The sequence below is a fragment of the Triticum urartu genome, chromosome 6A (assembly GCF_056163025.1).
Source record: "Triticum urartu cultivar PI428250 chromosome 6A, HENAU_Tu73, whole genome shotgun sequence".
Lineage (NCBI taxonomy): Eukaryota > Viridiplantae > Streptophyta > Magnoliopsida > Poales > Poaceae > Triticum > Triticum urartu.
The window spans coordinates 498,267,510-498,287,796 of record NC_141878.1 but is presented as its reverse complement, the minus strand read 5'-3'; positions in this window follow the sequence as shown (position 1 = coordinate 498,287,796).

Sequence of the window (20,287 nt, the reverse complement as noted above, 5' to 3'; positions counted from 1 at the left end):
TCAATCAGATCATTCAACTAATGATGTGACCTCGTTAATCAAATAACAACTTATTGTTTATGGTTAGGAAACATAACCATCTTTGATTAACGAGCTAGTCAAGTAGAGGCATACTAGTGACACTTTGTTTGTCTATGTATTCACACATGTATTATGTTTCCGGTTAATACAATTCTAGCATGAATAATAAACATTTATCATGATTATAAGGAAATAAATAATAACTTTATTATTGCCTCTAGGGCATATTTCCTTCATCAGTGATGCTCAATCACTTGGGGTTTGTAGGTGTTTGGGTTTGGTTTTTTGGTTTTTCCTCACTTGATGATTTTCACTCAAAGTCCTCGGAGGATGGGTTGCTCTCAAATGACAAGTGTCAGTTTCTCTCGGATTGCTCTCAAATGACAAGTGTCAGCCCGACATGATAAAACATAAATGCCCTTCAATGATATGACCGTTAGGTGGATAGATATTTTGGAACAGCTGGCGCATAGCACAACAACAATCGGAATTTTGAGTAGCAAAATCCTCAGGGCTATCATGTTCCTCACTGTGTAGGCAATCCGCACTGGCGAATTCCTAACTCCTCAGTCAGGACAAATTCCTCAGAGACCAGAAGAACTTCGTCTCTGTCACTGAAGAAATTGACTGAACCGTATGAGATTTCCAATGGCTTCACTCGAAGGGATTGGTAGGTGTAGGATTTTGAGTTGAGCATCACATGGAAATTTTTCCTTAGTATTTCCTCGACCCCCTTTAACAGTACGGTGTTTCCTATGACTCAAGAAAGAGAAAAACAAAACTATGAAAACGAAAGTCTTGAAGCTTCATATTTCTCGCATGAATATCAAGTCTTCACGGACACACCAATTTCTTCACTTTCAAAGTCTTCATGGAAGTCTTCAGAAATACCAAAATCTTCAGTCAAAGATATTCATCTTTAGGGGTCGACTTTTCCTGTAAATATCAAACTCCTCATAGACTTATAGACCTGTGTACACTCACACACGCATTAGTCCCTTAACCTATAAGTCTTCAATACACCAAAATCACTAAGGGGCACTAGATGCACTTACAATCTCCCCCTTTTTGGTGATTGATGACAATATAGGTTAAGTTTTCAACGAGGATATACATATGAAGTGTAAATACTGATATTGAGGAATTTGATTGCAAGATATAGAAGAACTCCCCCTGAAGATGTGCATAGTGAGGAATTTGCTTTTGAAACAATGCACACTTGAAGAGTTGAATCATGGAGATCTCCCCCTATATCTTGTAATTCATACACGCATTTAACATATAATATGAAGAATTTGAAATGCATGATGAAATATGGTGCCTGATGAAATTCAGCATGCGTGCGATAATATTAACGAGGAATAAGCATGCAGAATAGTGCATCAAGAGTATCAGAGCACAGTGCATCAAAAGTATCAGAGCACCATCGGGTTTAAGATTACAACTCGATCCAATAAAGTTTCAGAAGAACGAGAGTTGTAACTTAGCAAAAAAACCGCCCATATAGTAGACCCGCTTGAAGACTAACTCATATTTCTCCCCCTTTGTCATCGAATGACCAAAAGGATCGAAAATGAGGACTAACGCCCCTGAAGATAATCATGTTGATGAAGGAGCGCCAGCGTTGTTGGGGTCGTTGGTTGATGTAGGGCCTGCTGCAGTGTCGTCCAAATCTTCATGTTCATCAGTGTCGCGCGATGAAGAATATGAGCTGGCCACCAGAGAAGGAACCTTGACCTTCTTGAATTTCTTCGGTGGAGGTGCAGACCAGTCAAAATCTTCATTGAGACCCATGTTCTTCAGATCTTCTTCACCATACATATGTGACAGGATTGCCCAGGTGTGACCGAAGACTTGATGGAGGTAGTAGTGGTTTTTTTTCACTGCATTGTGTGTGGCAGTCATGTTGTGAAGAAGTGAACCAAACTGACGCTTAACCCATTTGTGATTTCGATCCACCTTCTGGTGAAGACTAAGCAGAAGTTCACGGTCTGTCATCACGCGTGGAGCAGTGGCTTGAGGAGTGGACTTGGGTGCATTGGCAGAGTCATCATTGGTGGAATAAGATGCAGCTTTGCGAAACTGACCATCCAATGGACTAATGCCTTCATCAATTACAGCTGGTGCCTTGCCCTTTCCATCAACTGAGGAATATGTCTGCTTGAGGACTTCAATTGGGGGCAAGTAGCTGAGATGATTCTGGAAATCAGCTTTGTAGTTGAGTGAAGACCTTGTCCTGAGGAATCTCATGATCCAAGGTGCATAAGGCTTCAGCTCAAACAGAGACAGTGCAACATTGGCCATAGTCCTCATGAAGAAATCATGATAATTGACAGGAATGCCATGAACGATGTTGAATACCAGATTCTTCATGATGCCAATAATTTCCTCATCAGATGAGTCGTGACCTTTGATAGGACTGATTGTCCTCGTAAGAATACTATAGACAGTTCTGGGCACGTACAACAATTCCTTCACAAGGAATTTGGTTCGTGGTGCCTGACCTGGTTTCAAAGGCTTCATCAGCACCTGCATGTAATGATGTGTGAGATCAGGTTCACTGTAGATGCAGCGAGCTTCTTCAAGGGGAGGACTGAGTGGTAGAGCACGAAGCAATTCAGAGGCTGGTGCAGTGCAGTGAGTGTTTTCAGACATCCAGTCCAGCACCCATGAATTCACATCTTCAGCATCTCCGGTGATGTGCAGCGTTGCATAGAATTGAAGAATCAGTTCTTCATTCCAATCGCAGATGTCAGAGCAAAAGTTGAGCAGCCCAGCATCGTGAAGAACACTGAGGACTGGTGCGAAGCACGGCAGAGATTCCATATTCACGTGAGGAATATGCTCATGGTAGAAAATCTTCTCCTTGTTGAACAGCACCGAGGAATAGAAATTGGCTTGACTAGTAGTCCAGAAACGCCTCTTCCTAATGCGAGCAGAGTCATATGGGTTGTAATCTTCGAAGAATACGTGCTCGCCAAAGAAATCATCAGCTTTGAACTTTTGCTTGCGTGAGAATGGATCCTTTGGCTTCGGCAGTGGAGTGTCAGTGAGTTGCATCACGACCTCAGGAATCTCAATCGCAGGTTCTTCAGGCTGAGGAATTTCTGGTTCCTCCTCAGTGGCAGTCTGCGTAGTTGGTTGTTCAGCAGCAGCAGTTTCTTCAGCGCTAGTGGCTGGAATTTCCTCATGGACAGATGCAGTGGGATGAGTTTCTTCAGAGCCCATGTGAACAGTTTGTGTGGGGGACTGAGGAATTTGCTGTAGAGGGGTGAACATTGGAGAGTTTGGATGCTGAATTTCCCAGAATTCATCACTGATTACGGGTGTGGAGCAGCCAATGTCCACATCTTCATCTTCCATTTCTTCAACGCCAGCCTCTTCAGCTGTGAACTGAGGCATAGGCGAGGAGATGATAAGTGTTGAAGGGATCGCATCCACTTCAATTTCTTCATCCAACGGTTCAGACGAAGCAGCCGAATGAGTTTCTTCATCAGATCCGCTGGGGATCACATATTCTTCATCAAAAGGAACAAGGTCCTTTGATGGCCTGGTTGATATGGGAACAACATCAATCGGATGTGCAAAAGAACTTGTCACAGGCTTCATTTTCTTCGGAGCTGAAGAATCTGAAGCAGCTGATGCTTTCCTTTTCTTTACTGCAGCACGCTCTGCAGCCTTGGTCTTCTTCACATCTGATGCAGATGAAGGATTGGAGTTGAAGTTGGTGCAGGAGCAGCTGAGGAATCTGGTTGATTTTCTTCAGGCACAATTAATGCAGTTGCCCTGATTTCTTCAGTTTCTTCAGGCGGACCACTAGTGGGTGCCCTGGCAATTTCTTCAGTGGCTGGAATGCAGTCATCAGCCCTGGAACTCACATTTTCTTCAGCAGCCTGATTGTCATCAGCGGTGCTGGCATTTTCTTCAGTAGGCTGAGCAGATGCTTCAGCCTGAGGAATTTCTTGTTGCGTTGGGGCAGTAACATTTGAAGTGAACTGTTCAGTTATCTTTACAAATCTAACTTTGGCTCCTTGCCAATCAGCATAGTAGGCTTTGAAGTCATCGCTGAGGGTTTTGATTTTAGATTGGATTTTTACAAGTTCATCAGTTGTCATAGTGACAACGTTGTTCTTCAGAAATTTCTCCTTCTTGTATTGCGCTTTCTTGATCTGCCTGGCCTTCTCAAATTTCCACTTTTCTTCTTGAATGAAGTGGGTCAGCATGTGAATTTGGCCAGGAGTCAGCTTGAAGTCAGGCAAGGGAGTGTTGGGGTCCTTGTGCCAATCATCAATGTAGTCGAGGATCAGCTTGGGATCCAAAAGCAGTGGCACCTCTGATCCTTTGGCTCTAGCGGCCCTGACTTGCCTGTCTCTGATGATTTCTGCAAGTTCATCATCATCAGCTTCGTCTTCATCAGACGGCACTTGAAAAGCGACTTGCTTCTTTTGAGGACTTAGGCGTGGACCTCGTCCAGCAGTGGCCTTTTTCTTCAGTAGTGAGGGGCCAGCTGAGGAACTTGGTGCAGCTGAGGAACTAGCTGAGACACCTGAGGTAATGGAGATGCCGGTAGTCCTTTGGCATGAAGCGAGATGCACAGGTGTCGAGGATTTGGTCGGAACAACTGAAGGCTTTGGCGGAGGAGCCGAGGACTTTGGAGGAATAGGAGCAACATGAGGAATTGGCCGTGAGAGCTTTGAGGATTCTGGCCGTGAGGGCATTGCTGAGGAACTTGGCCTTGAGGGCATTGTTGGTGAAGCACTTGGCTTGCGTGCAGGCTTATTTGACATAGCCTTCTTTGGCTTGACAGCAAAGGCCTCAGCAGAGGCAGCAGCAGCAGAGTCTTCACTGAATTTCCTCACTGCTTCTTTGGCTTGCTTAGCCAACTTGGCTTGGCGCTTGGCCCATTCATCAGGATAGTCCTCACCACGCTTGAGGCTGGTGGGATCAGTGATTTGGCCAGGTGCCAATGGAGGTCTTGGGCATGGAGGATTGAGTGCGAATTTCTTCATGTACTTAGGAGTGACATATCTGTACTCCCTCCATTCTCTTGCCCATCTCCTCTCTATCTTCTGAATGCGCACTTTGCGCTCATTCTTGGTTTCCTCAGTAGGTGTGCAGTACCCAGCATATATGTCATCAGGGATTTCAAACGCTATATTTACCTCAGGCCTCTTTCCTCCCTTCTGTGGCCTTTTACCATCAGCCATTTTCTCCAGTTGAGGAATTTGAACAATTGAATTCTCTGAAGAAGTATGCAACTTTTCTTCGAGGAACGCTGCAAATGAGTTAAGTTGATGAGAACCTAGTGATTCAGCAGCTGTCATGTGTACCTATGAACAGAGTATAGTTGCGAGGAATTTGGAGAGGTCATATGCGTTCTCAGAAGGTTTTTCAAAAAGAACAAGTTTGAGGAATTTGACCAGATGAGTCTTGAAGATTTTCACTAAGCGTTCTTTGTCTTAGGTTCCAGAGTTGTATAGATCAAAGATCCACACAATTGAGGAATCTTAAAGAAAAATGATGCTTAGAGAAACGAATCAAGAACAGATGACTTTTGTGAGGTGTTCAGTGTGTGAAGATATGAAGAAAAAACACTTTTGAAGATTTTGTAGATAATCATTCGAATCAACGAGGGTAGTAAAAGTAACTTTTATTTACCCTGGACAAAGAACACGACGAACTGGAGTGAGGAGATGTGAAGTTTGTCTGTACAGATCTTCCACGCCCTAACTTGGTGGAGGAAGACGGCTACGGCGGCAGCGGAGTGAAGATGTCCGCGGTCGGCGCGAGTACGTCGGCGACGAGGTCGAGGCAGTGAAGCTCTTCCTCACCGGCGGTGATGAAGTAGCGGCGGCTCTAGGGTTTGAGAAGCTCGAGCTGGAGAGAGAGGTCGAGCGGAGTAAAAGAAGTGAGGAAGGGAAGGAGGGGTATTTATAGCCACAGTGAAAAACTGCTCGCCCAAAGAAATTGGACGAACGTGCCCCTGACCCTTCTCATTCGCATGACATGTGTCACCCACATAGTGAGAGGTGGAGATCGTGTTAGATCGTGGGTGAGTGGATAAGTGTATCGTGGGATGCGGAACGGTTTGAGCGGCAAAGCCGAAAATTTAGATAAGATAGATTTTAAAATTCCGTTCGCAATTTCTTCAGCTGACAAGGACACAGTGAAGATTTTGAACGAGTTTCAAATAGAACGCACATGAAGAATTTGTGAATAGATTGGGTTGAGTATAGCATAGAGCGGAAGGGTCCGATCACATTCACTTAGCAGAAAACCAACTTGAAGAAATAGCAATAAGTGAATGCTGTAGAAGACATAAACTCATATATATATATATATATATATAGCCAATGAAGAAAAACGACGGAACCAGTGAAGACTATGCAAAGTTGAAGAGTATGAATAATTTAAGGAATTTCAACTTTGGGTGGTGGCGTGACCCACCGTATAAGAATGATGATTTCAGACACTGCGTACAATTATCGTAGGGTTCTGATAATCAAATTCTTCATTAATTTCTTCACACTAAGAGTGTTATTCTTCATTGATTGAAGTAAAACGTTTCTTCATGTGTTGCACATCTAAGTCATCAATTTTGCATAAGTGTTAGGATGAGTGTCCTTTTCACAGAACATTCGAAGATTCTAGGATATTTAGCTCACACCGCAACTTGCTAAATCTCTTCTCATCTAAGGGCTTTGTGAAGATATCAACTAGTTGTTCTTCAGTCTTCACATGCTCAATAGAAATGTCGCCCTTCAACACATGATCACGAAGAAAATGATGACGAATCTGAATGTGCTTTGTCTTCGAGTGCTGAACTGGGTTGTGAGCAATCTTGATGGCACTCTCATTGTCACATAAGATAGGTACATTCTTCATGTTGACGCCGTAGTCCTTGAGAGTTTGCTCCATCCATAGCAATTGGGCACAGCAAGAACCAGCGGCAATGTACTCAGCTTCAGCAGTAGATAGTGATACGTAGTTCCGTTTCTTCGAGGACCAACAGACCAAAGATTGTCCGAGGAAATGACATGTACCAGATGTTGACTTGTAATCCACACGATCACCAGCATAGTCAGAGTCAGAATATCCAACAAAATCAAAAGCCGAGCCCTTGGGGTACCATAATCCAAGTGTTGGTGTGTGAGCTAGATATCGAAGAATATGCTTCATAGCCTTATGTGTGATTCCTTCGGTGCAGCTTGAAATCGGGCACACATGCAAACACTAAGCATTATATCTGGCCTAGATGCACATAAGTATAATAAGGAACCTATCATGGAGTGGTATACCTTATGATCAAAGTCAATACCATTTTCATCAGTGCACAAATGGCCATTTGTGGGCATAGGAATTTTGACGCCTTTGCAATCTTGCATGCCGCATTTCCTCAGTACATCCTTGAGGTATTTCTCCTGAGATATGAATATGCCATTGTGTTGTTGATGAATTTGAAGACCTAAGAAGAATTTCAACTCTCCCATACTAGACATTTGATATTATTCACTCATCATATAGGCAAATTCATCACTATAACGTTGGTCAGTACAGCCAAAGATAATATCATCAACATATACTTGGCACACAAACAATTCACCATCATAAGATTTAGTGAAAAGAGTAGGGTCGAGTGAACCGGGTTTGAAGCCTTTCTTCATGAAGAGTTCCTTCAAGGTATCATACCAAGCCCGTGGGGCCTGCTTGAGGCCATAGAGGGCCTTGTTGAGTCTGAAGACTTTGTCAGGATTCTTTGGATCTTCAAAACCTGGGGGTTGAGCAACATATACTTCTTCCTCAAGCTTACCATTGAGGAATGCACTTTTCACATCCATTTGATATAGAGTGATATCATGATGGTTAGCATAAGCAAGTAATATGCGAATAGCCTCAAGTCTAGCAACAGGTGCAAAAGTTTCATTGAAATCAATTCCTTCAACCTGTGTGTAGCCTTGAGCTACAAGCCGTGCCTTATTCCTCACCACAAGGCCATTTTCATCTTGCTTGTTGCGGTAGATCCACTTTGTGCCGATGATATTGTGCTTGCGAGGATCTGGACATTTGACCAGTTCCCAGACATTGTTGAGCTTGAACTGATGTAATTCTTCTTGCATAGCCTGAATCCACTCAGGCTCTAGAAATGCTTCATCTATCTTAGTGGGCTCTGTAATAGAGACAAAAGCATACTGCCCACAAAACTTAGCCAAATGTGAAGCTTTTGAGCGTGTGAGAGGACCTGGCACTTTGATGTCATTGATGATCTTTTCAACTTGCACTTCTTTTGCAATGCGAGGATGGGCTGGTTGTCATTGAAGAGTTTGATCAGCATTTTCTTCAGCACCATTTTCTTCAGCATTTTCTTCAGGTGCATTAGCTCGACGTTCTTCATGTTCTAGAATGAATTCTTCAGCAGATTCTTCAGTAGGAATGACATCCTCAGTAGCCTTGAACTTGATAGTTTCCTCGGGTGATGGTTCATCTATCACAGTAGGTAGGTGCTCTCTTTGCAAGACATTAGTTTCATCAAACCGCACATCTACAGTTTTAACAACTTTGTGAAGAACGTTGTTGAAGACTCTGTAGGTGTCCGGGTCCTTTCCGTAACCAAGCATAAACCCTTCATGTGCTTTCGGTGCAAATTTTGAGTTGTGACGAGGATCTCTAATCCAACATTTAGCACCGAAGACTTTGAAATAACTTACATTGGGTTTCTTATCAGTGAGGAGTTCATAGGCAGTCTTTTTGAAGAATTTGTGAAGATATACTCTGTTGATGATGTGGCACACAGTATCAATTGCCTCAGTCCAGAAACGACGAGGCATTTTGTATTCATCAAGCATAGTGCGAGCCATCTCAGCAAGAGTCCTGTTCTTGCGCTCCACGACGCCATTCTGCTGAGGAGTGTAAGGAGCAGATAACTCATGAGTGATACCAAGTTCATCAAGATAGTCATCGAGACCAGAATTCTTGAACTCAGTGCCATTGTCACTTCTGATGTGCTTGATCTTCACACCAAAGTTGGTTGAAGCCCTCGAGGAAAATCATTTGAAGACTTCCTGCACTTCATGTTTGTAAGTAACAAGGTGTGCCCATGTGTAACGAGAATAATCATCAACAATAACAAAGCCATATTGAGATGCTTCATTTGAAATAGCAGAATAATGATTAGGACCAAAGAGATCCATGTGAAGCAATTCAAATGGGCGAGTGGTGGTCATGATAGTCTTTGCTGGATGCTTGGCCTTGGTCATCTTCCCAGCTTCACAGGCTCCGCATAGGTGATCCTTGAGGAATTTGACATTCTCGATGCCAATGACATGCTTCTTCTTTGCAAGCGTGTGCAAATTCCTCATGCCTGCATGACCAAGTCGTCGATGCCAGAGCCAGCCTTCTGAAGCTTTTGCAAGTAAGCACATGGCTGGTTGTGGTCCTGTAGAGAAATCAACAATATACAGGTCTCCTCTCCTAAAGCCTTCGAAGACTTTGGAATTGTCAGCTTCCATAACCACAACACAACGGTACTTGCCGAAGACAACAACCATATCAAGATCACAAAGCATTGAGACAGACATAAGGTTGTATCCTAAGGACTCAACAAGCATGACTTTGTCCATGTGTCGATCCTTTGTAATCGCAACCTTACCTAGACCCAATACCTGACTTTTGCCTTGTCAGCAAAGATGATATGCTTCAGATGCGACAAAGATAATGGAGCATCCATCAATATATTCTTGTCACCAGTCATGTGGTTTGTACATCCATTATCGAGGACCCACTCAGTGGCTTTGGGTTGATCATCCTGCAGATGAATTAGTGCAGCTTACAAACTCATATACTTCATCAGTGAAGAATATGACATCAATTCATCAGATCAATTTCATCAAGTAAAAGAACTGATAAAGCAATATGAGGACGTGAGAAATGAAAGTTCATTTCTTCATGGTTAGCCTGAGTCCTATCAGGCATGCTCAGGTCTCCAGCAAATTCTTCAGACGATTATGTGCGTCTGGAGACCTGACCCTGCAGAAGAGATTAGTTCTTTTTCTTCACCACCCACATCTGAAGGGGTGGCAAAGAGTTCATCATTCTGCGAGCTCCATACGAAAAGGATGGCATAGAAGCCAGCCCATTTCGTTTCACATAAGAGGGGTTAGAGTAAGCATAAGAGTATGCAGAGAAATTCTTCGAGGACTTATGGACATAATGATTTGAAGAATAATGCACATATCCATAATCCTTAGATCTTCCCTGTGAAACAGACGGGTTAGCACGATGATGTTCATATGAGGACTTTGATCCATATGAGGAATTTGATCTGGGGTTCCTATTCTTCACAGGTGGCGTCATGATGACATTCACCTGAAGATTATCAAGACATCTTTTGGGAACCCAGATTTTCTTCATAGGGGAGCCGTTCCTGCAGTTAGTGCCAATATATCTAGCAAATACTTCACCATTCTGATTTTTGAATAGCTTATAGTTGGAGTCAATTGACTCATCATCAGAATGAGGAGATTCACATGCAAATCCAGATAAGTTAGATGGATCAACTAGAGGTCCCTTTGCAGCAACCCATGTAGTTTTGGGGTACTGCTCAGCCTTCCAATATGTACCATCAGCATTGAGTTTCCTCTCAAAGGAGATACCCTCTTTCCTAGGGTTCCTGTTGAGGATCTGCTTTTTAAGCACATCACAAAGAGCCTGATGCCCTTTGAGGCTTGTGTACATGCCTGTCGTGTACAATTCCTTCAGCCCTACATCGTCAGTGATACTAGCAATGTCCTCAGATGAGGAATTAGTGATAGCAGAGGCATGTGAAGAATTTGAAACATTAGCAGCATTTGAACATTCAGGTGAAGAATTAGCAGATTCACGTTCAATGCACTTCAAGCATGGAGGAACAAATTCTTCCTAAGATGCGCTGATTTGTTGAGCAAGTAATGAATCGCGATCCTTCTGAAGATCTTCATAACTCACTCTTAGCTTCTCAAGGTCTTGCTTTCTTTGAAGAAATTCATAAGAAAGCTTCTCATGATCCGATAAGAGAGTGTTATGATGACTTTGAAGTTTGTCAAGCTTGACTGAAGTCTCTGAAGATTTTCAGTCAAAGTTTCAGTGCAATCCATTTCTTCACCCAACATATCATCACTTTTATTTAGCATGTTTTGAACCTTTTCTAAAGCCCTTTGTTGTTTTATAGCTATCTTAGCAAGTTTAGAATAGTTGGGCTTAAGGTTTTCATCAGATTCATTCTCACTTGATTCAGAGGAGGTATATTTGAGTACCTTGGCACCCTTTGCCATGAAGCAATAGGTGGGAGCGTAGTCATCATCGCCTTTGTCAGCCTTGTTGGTGAGGTCATTTTCTTCAGTGTTGAAGATAGACTTGCTGACGAATGCAGTAGCGAGAGCTAGGCTTGCCACTCCGGATTCAGACTCCTCAGATGACTCCTCTTCCTCATTTTCTTCAGATTCAGCCTCAGAGTCCATTTCCTTGCCAATGAATGCCCTGGCCTTCTTGGAGCTGCTCTTTTTGTGATATGAAGGCTTTGAGGATTTTGTGGATTTCTTCTTTTTCTTTGCATCATCAGAACTGTAATCCTTGTATTTCTTCTTCTTTGATTCCTTTTCCCACTAAGGACAATCTTGAATGAAATGTCCAGGTTTCTTGCACTTGTGATAGAGTCTCTTCTTGTAGTCACTGGATGAGGAATCATTGCTCCTTGAGGATCTTCCAAGGCGACCACGTCTTGAGAACTTTTGGAACTTCTTCACGAGCAGAGCCAGATCATGGCTCACTTCTTCAGGATCACCAAGTCTGCTACTAGAGTCTTCATCTTCGGACTCAGATACTGCCTTGGCCTTCAGTGCACGTGTTCTGCCATAGCTTGAACCATAGAGATCTCTCTTTTCAGCAAGTTGGAAGTCATGAGTATTTAGCCTCTCGAGAATATCAGCGGGATCAAGTGACTTGTAATCATCACGTTCTTGTATCATCAATGCCAGAGTGTCAAATAAGGAATCAAGCGATCTCAGCAATTTCTTCACCACCTCATGGTCGGTGATGTCAGTGGCACCAAGTGCTTGAAGCTCATTTGAGATGTCAGTGAGGCGATCAAAGGTTTGTTGAACATTTTCATTGTTGAGTCTTTTAAGCGGTTGAAGAGATTGCGAAGAACATCAACTCGAGAGTCACGCTGAGTCGAGACTCCTTCATTCACTTTGGACAACCTGTCCCAGATAAGCTTCGCTGTTTCCAAAGCACTCACTCTGCCATACTGTCCTTTGCTCAGATGGCCACATATGATATTCTTCGCTTGAGAGTCGAGTTGCTTGAATCTCTTCACATCGGCAACATTCAGAGAAAGTGTGACTGAGGGAACACCATTTTCCACAACATACCAGAGATCGTTATCAATTGCTTCAAGATGCATCCGCATCTTATTCTTCCAGTAGGGGTAGTCCGTCCCATCGAAGGTAGGACACCCAGCAGAGACCTTGATCATACCTGCGGTCGACATAACTAAAACTCCAGGCGGTTAAACCAAAATCACACAGAACAAGGGAGTACCTTGCTCTGATACCAATTGAAAGTGCGTTATATCGACTAGAGGGGGGGTGAATAGGCAATTTTTATGAAATTCTTCACTGAGGAATTTGCCGGTGAGGAAATTCCTTAGCGAAGAACTACTAGCAGCGGAATAAGTACTCAAAGATAAACATAACAGAATACAAGCATATTCATCATGATGAAATGAAGACAGGCACAGAGTACAGAAAGCGTAATCACATGATAACATAGGATGAAGACAAACAGACTGAAGAAACTGAACTGAGGAAATTGAGAAAGTCTTCAGTCAGAGTCTTCAAACACAGATATGAACAAACATACAACATAGTTATGAGGAAATGAAAGAGTTGAGGAAATAGAACCAGTAAGCTCGGTGAATACAATGATTTGGTAGACCAGTTCCAACTGCTGTCTCAGTTGTACGTCTGGTTGGAGCGGCTGAGTATTTAAACTCGAGGACACACAGTCCCGGACACCCAGTCAAGGACACTTAGTCCAAGACACCCAGTCCTCACCGTATTCTCCTTGAACTAAGGTCACATAGACCTCGTCCAATCACTCGTGGTAAGTCTCCAGGCGACTTCCAAACCTTCACAAACTTGGTCACTCGGTGATCCACAATTCCTCTTGGATGCTCTAGACCATGACGCCTAACTGTCTGGAAGAAGCACAGTCTTCAAAGGTAACAAGCGTCGGATCCACTCAGGATCAATCTCTTCAGTGATGCTCAATCACTTGGGGTTTGTAGGTGTTTGGGTTTGGGTTTTTGGTTTTTCCTCACTTGATGATTTTCGCTCAAAGTCCTCGGAGGATGGGTTGCTCTCAAATGACAAGTGTCAGTTTCTCTCGGAGCAGCCAACCAGCTAGTGGTTGTAGGGGGCGGCTATTTATAGCCTAGGGAGCAGCCCGACATGATAAGACATAAATGCCCTTCAATGATATGACCGTTAGGTGGATAGATATTTTGGAACAGCTGGCGCATAGCACAGCAACAGTCGGAATTTTGAGTAGCAAAATCCTCAGGGCTATCATATTCCTCACTGTGTAGGCAATCCGCACTGGCGAATTCCTAACTCCTCAGTCAGGACAAATTCCTCAGAGACCAGAAGAACTTCGTCTCTGTCACTGAAGAAATTGAGTGAACCGTATGAGATTTCCAATGGCTTCACTCGAAGGGATTGGTAGGTGTAGGATTTTGAGTTGAGCATCACATGGAAATTTTTCCTTAGTATTTCCTCGACCCCCTTTAACAGTACGGTGTTTCCTATGACTCAAGAAAGAGAAAAACAAAACTATGAAAACGAAAGTCTTCAAGCTTCATATTTCTCGCATGAATATCAAGTCTTCACGGACACACCAATTTCTTCACTTTCAAAGTCTTCATGAAAGTCTTCAGAAATACCAAAATCTTCAGTCAAAGATATTCATTTTTAGGGGCCGACTTTTCCTGTAAATATCAAACTCCTCATAGACTTATAGACCTGTGTACACTCACACACGCATTAGTCCCTTAACCTATAAGTCTTCAATACACCAAAATCACTAAGGGGTACTAGATGCACTTACACTAGGGTAGATCTTCACGAAGTAGGTGATCTCCTTGCCCTTGCAAACTCCTTGGTTCAAATCCACAATCTTGTCGGAGGCTCCCAAGTGACACCTAACCAATTTAGGAGACACCACTCTCCAAAACGTAATAAATGGTGTGTTGATAATGAACTCCTTGCTCTTTCATAGATTTGGATTTGGTAGAAAGATGATTTGAGTGGAAAGCAACTTGGGGAAGGCTAGAGATCAAGATTCTTGTGCCTGGAATGGAATATCTTGGTCTCAACACATGAGTAGGTGGTTCTCTCTTAGAAAATGTATGCTAGAAGTGTGGGCACGTTCTGATGGCTCTCTCCATGAATGAAGAGTGGGTGGAGGGGTATTTATAGCCTCCACATTAAATCTAACCGTTACACACAATTTACCAAACTCGATGGGACCGAATCATAAAACTCGGTTAGACCGATTTAGTTCAAAATGTGAACGTTAGGAATTTCAGTGGGATCGACATGTCAACCCGGTGGGACCAATTTCATTAGGGTTAGGGCATAACGTAATCTCGGTGAGACCGATCACATAAACTCGGTGAGACCGATTTCTGTAATAGGAAAATAGAGAGTTGGTCAGGCAAACTTGATGGGACCGAATCGCTCATTTCGGTTAGCCGAAACGTTACGAAAGGGAAACAGAGAGTTTGCATTGCGAACTCGGTGGGACCGATCACTCATCTTGGTTGGACCGAAACATTACGAAGGGAAACCGAGAGCTTGCAATCCCATCTCGGTGAGACCGAAATGACTAAGGTTTCTGGCAGTGGCTATGTCAAATGAACTCGGTGGCGCCGGATAGATAGAATCGATGGGGCCGAGTTTGAATTTTGGTTTGGGATATATGTGGATATGAGAAAGTGGTTGAAAGCTTTTGGAGCATATCACTAAGCATTTTGAGCAAACAAGCCATTAAGCAACACCTCATCCCCTTTTAATAGTATTGGCTTTTCCTATGGACTTAATGTGATCTTGGATCACTAAAATGAAAATGTAGATTCTTGAGCTTGAGCCAATATGTGTCCTTAGCATTTTGAGGGGTCCACATTCCTAGTCCATGCCATGCCAATCATTAAACTTTCTGAAATGATCATCTTGAAATAGCATTAGTTCAATGAGCTATATGTTGTTAGGAATTACCAAAACCACCCATGGATAGTTGCACTTTCAATCTCCCCCTTTTTGGTAATTGATGACAACATATAGATCAAAGCTTTGACAAAAGATAATAAGATTTAAATGCATCGTCGCTTTGAGAAGTATGTGATAAGCAAGAGCTCCCCCTAAATTTGTGCGTTATTAAAAATTTGCTTTTGAATGCAAATGCATGATCAATTAGGATCATGGGTTACTCTTCCATGTCACATACATCTTGGTGGAGCGCTCAAAATGATAGAAAGTAAAAACATGCACTCATCACCAAGCAAAGTGAATGATCATACAAGAGATATAAAAGATAACATCATCCAAGTAAGCATTAAGGTAGAATATGATCAAACACATGATCATACAAGTATCTTACACACATAGACATAAAGTATCAAACAAGCACACACAAGAGTATCAACCAAATAACAAAAGAGACAAAAGAAGCAAAAACACTCTCTCTCGAAGCATATGATCTATACATTTCTCCCCCTTTGGCAACAAGTTACCAAAAAGTTTGAAATGCATAGTGCTATGCGTCTCTCTAGGCTTACTCTTCTGGAGGTGGTGTTGAGAGGACTCCAAGGACGAAAGCATTTGTAGAAGTTTTTGGAGCTGGTGGAGTGGCAACTGGAGGTGGCACTGAAGCTGTGATACTGATGTGGTAGCTCTAGTGTGAGCCATGGGCATGATACGTCTCCAACGTATCTATAATTTTTGATTGCTCCATGCTATATTATCTACTGTTTTGGACTATATTGGGATTTATTTTCCACTTTTATATTATTTTTGGGACTAACCTATTAACCAGAGGCCCAACCCAGAATTGCTGTTTTTTTGCCTATTTCAGTGTTTTGAAGAAACGGGATATCAAACGGAGTCCAAACGGAATGAAACCTTCAGGAACGTGATTTTCTCACCGAACGTGATCCCGGAGACTTGGACCCTACGCCAAGGCATCAGAGAGGCGGTCACGAGGGTGGGGGGCGCCCCCCTAGGGCACGCCCCTGCCTCGTGGGCCCCTCGGTGCTCCACCGATGTACCCATTCCTCCTATATATACCTACGTACCCCCAAACGATCGGATGAGGAGCCAAAAACCTAATTCCACCGCCGCAACTTTCTGTATCCACGAGATCCCATCTTGGGACCTGTTCCGGAGCTCCGCCGGAGAGGGCCGTCATCACGGAGGGCTTCTACATCATCATAGCCTCTCCGATGAAGTGTGAGTAGTTTACCTCAGACCTTCGGGTCCATAGTTAGTAGCTAGATGGCTTCTTCTCTCTTTTTTGGATCTCAATACAAAGTTCTCCCCCTCTCTTGTGGAGATCTATTCGATGTAATCTTCTTTTTGCGGTGCGTTTGTTGAGACCGATGAATTGTGGGTTTATGATCAAGTCTATCTATGAATAATATTTGAATCTTCTCTGAATTCTTTTATGTATGATTGGTTATCTTTGCAAGTCTCTTCGAATTATCCGTTTGGTTTGGCCAACTAGATTGGTAGTTCTTGCCATGGGAGAAGTGCTTAGCTTTGGGTTCGATCTTGCGGTGTCCTTTCCCAGTGACAGAAGGGGTATCAAGGCACGTATTGCATCGTTGCCATCGAGGATAACAAGATGGGGTTTATTTCATATTGCATGAATTTATGTCTCTACATCATGTCATCTTGCTTAAGGCGTTACTCTATTTTTAACTTAATACTCTAGATGCATGCTGGATAGCGGTCGATGAGTGGAGTAATAGTAGTAGATGCAGAATCGTTTCGGTCTACTTGTCACGGACGTGATGCCTATATACATGATCATGCCTAGATATTCTCATAACTATGCTCAATTCTGTCAATTGCTCAACATTAATTTGTTCACCCACCGTAGAATACTTATGCTCTTGAGAGAAGCCACTAGTGAAACCTATGGCCCTCGGGTCTATTCTCATCATATCAATCTCCATCACTTTAATATTGTTTTGCTTTTTACTTTGACTTTTACTTTTCACTTTGCATCTTTATACCAAAATACCAAAAAATATTATATCTATCAGATCTCACTCTCGTAAGTGACCGTGAAGGGATTGACAACCCCTAATCGTGTTGGTTGCGAGTAGCTATTGTTTTGTGCAGGTAGGAGGGACTTGAGCGTGGCCTCCTACTGGATTGATACCTTGGTTCTCAAAAACTGAGGGAAATACTTACGCTACTCTGCTGCATCATCCCTTCCTCTCTGGGGAAATCCAACGCAAGCTCAAGAGGTAGCAAGAAGGATTTCTGGCGCCGTTGCCGGGGAGTCTACGCAAAAAGTCAACATACCAAGTACCCATCACAATCCCTATCTCTCGCATTACATTATTTGCCATTTGCCTCTCATTTTCCTCTCCCCCACTTCACCCTTGCCGTTTTATTCGCCCTCTCTCTCTATCCCGCCTCTCTTTTTTCCGCTTGCCTTTTTGTTTGCTCGTGTGTTGGATTGCTTGTTTGTCGCGATGGCTCAAGATACTACCAAATTGTGTGACTTCACCAATACCAATAATAATGATTTCCTTAGCACTCCGATTGCTCCTCTTGCCAATACTGAATCTTGTGAAATCAATACTGCTTTGTTGAATCTTGTTATGAAAGATCAATTCGCCGGCCTTCCTAGTGAAGATGCCACTACTCATCTGAATAGCTTCGTTGATTTATGTGATATGCAAAAGAAAAAGATGTCGATAATGATGTCGTTAAATTGAAGTTATTCCCTTTTTCGCTTAGAGATCGTGCTAAAGCTTGGTTTTTGTCTTTGCCTAAAAATAGTATTAATTCTTGGAACAAGTGCAAAGATGCTTTTATCTCTAAGTATTTCCCTCCCGCTAAGATCATCTCTCTTAGAAACGATATTATGAACTTTAAGCAACTTGATCATGAACATGTTGCACAAGCTTGGGAGAGAATGAAATTAATGATACGTAATTTCCCTACTCATGGTTTGAATTTGTGGATGATTATACAAAATTTTTATGCCGGATTGAATTTTGCTTCTAGAAATCTTTTAGATTCGGCCGCGGGAGGCACTTTTATGGAAATCACTTTAGGAGATGCTACTAAACTCCTAGATAATATTATGGTTAATTATTCTCAATGGCATACTGAAAGATCTTCTAATAAAAAAGTGCATGCGATAGAAGAAATCAATGTTTTGAGTGGAAAGATGGATGAACTTATGAAATTATTTGCTACCAAGAGTGTTTCTTCTGATCCTAATGATATGCCTTTGTCTACTTTGATTGAGAATAACAATGAATCTATGGAGGTGAATTTTGTTGGTAGGAATAATTTTGGTAACAACGCTTATAGAGGGAATTATAATCCTAGGCCAGATCCTAGTAATCCTTCTAATAATTATGGGAATTCTTACAAAAACTCTTATGGAAATTATAATAAGATGCCCTCTGAATTTGAGAATAGTGTTAAAGAGTTTATGAATTCACAAAAGAATTTTAATGCTTTGCTTGAAGAGAAATTGCTTAAAGTTGATGATTTGGCTAGGAACGTTGATATAATTTCTCTTGAGATTGATTCTTTAAAGCTTAGATCTTTTCCTCCTAAGCATGATATTAATGAGTCTCTCAAAGCCATGAGAATTTCCATTGATGAGTGCAAGGAAAGAACCGCTAGGATGCGTGCTTCGAAAGATGCCTTTATTAAAGCGTGTTCTTCTAATTCCTATAAAAATCAAGATGAAGATCTAAAAGTTATTGATGTGTTTCCTATTAAATATTTGTTTTGCAATATGAATCTTGATGAAACTGAATATGATCTTCCTTTACCTAGAAGGCGTTCTAAAAATTCGGAGTATTTAGATCTTTATGATGAAATTGATGAAAGTGGGATTGAAAGAAATAAAAATCTAGATGTTGCTAAACCCACTATATTGGATTTCAAGGAATTTAATTATGAAAGTTGCTCTTTAATTGATTGTATTTCCTTGTTGCAATCCGTGCTAAATTCTCCACATGCTTATAGTCAAAATAAAGCCTTTACCGAACATATTGTTGATGCCTTGATGCAATCTTATGAAGAAAAACTTGAGTTGAAAGTTTCTATCCCTGGAAAACTCTATGATGAGTGGGAACCAACTATTAAAATTAAAATTAAAGATCATGAGTTTTATGCTTTGTGTGATTTGGGTGCTAGTGTCTCTACTATTCCCAAGACTTTGTGTGATTTGCTAGATTTCCGTAATTTTGATGATTGCTCTCTAAACTTGCATCTTGCGAATTCTACTATTAAGAAACCTATGGGAAGGATTAATGATGTTCTTATTGTTGCAAATAAAAATTATGTGCCCGTAGATTTCATTGTTCTTGATATAGATCGCAATCCTTCTTGCCCTATTATTCTTGGTAGACCTTTCCTTAGAATGGTTGGTGCGATTATTGATACGAAGGAAGGGAATATTAGATTTCAATTTCCATTAAAAAGGGAATGGGACACTTTCCAAGAAAAAAAATAAAATTTCCATATGAAACTATCATGAGAGCCACTTATGAATTGCCTACCAAAGATGGCAATACCTAGATCTATCCTCGCTTTTATGCCTAGCTAGGGGCGTTAAACGATAGCGCTTGTTGGGAGGCAACCCAATTTTATTTTTATTCCTTGCTTTTTGCTCCTGTTTAGTAATAAATAAATTATTTAGCATCTGTTTTGGTTGTGTTTTTTGTGTTTAATTAGTGTTTGTGCCAAGTAGAACCATTGGGAAGACTTGGGGAAAGTCTTGTTGAACTTGCTATAAAAAATAGAAACTTTAGCGCTCACGAGAACTGCTGTCATTTTTATTTGAAGAGTGCTATTTAGTTAATTATTTTTGAAGATTATTAATAGATAAATTCCTCACGTACATCAATTTATTTTAGAATTTTTGGGGTTCCAGATATTGCGCTAGCTACAGATTACTACAGACTGTTCTGTTTTTG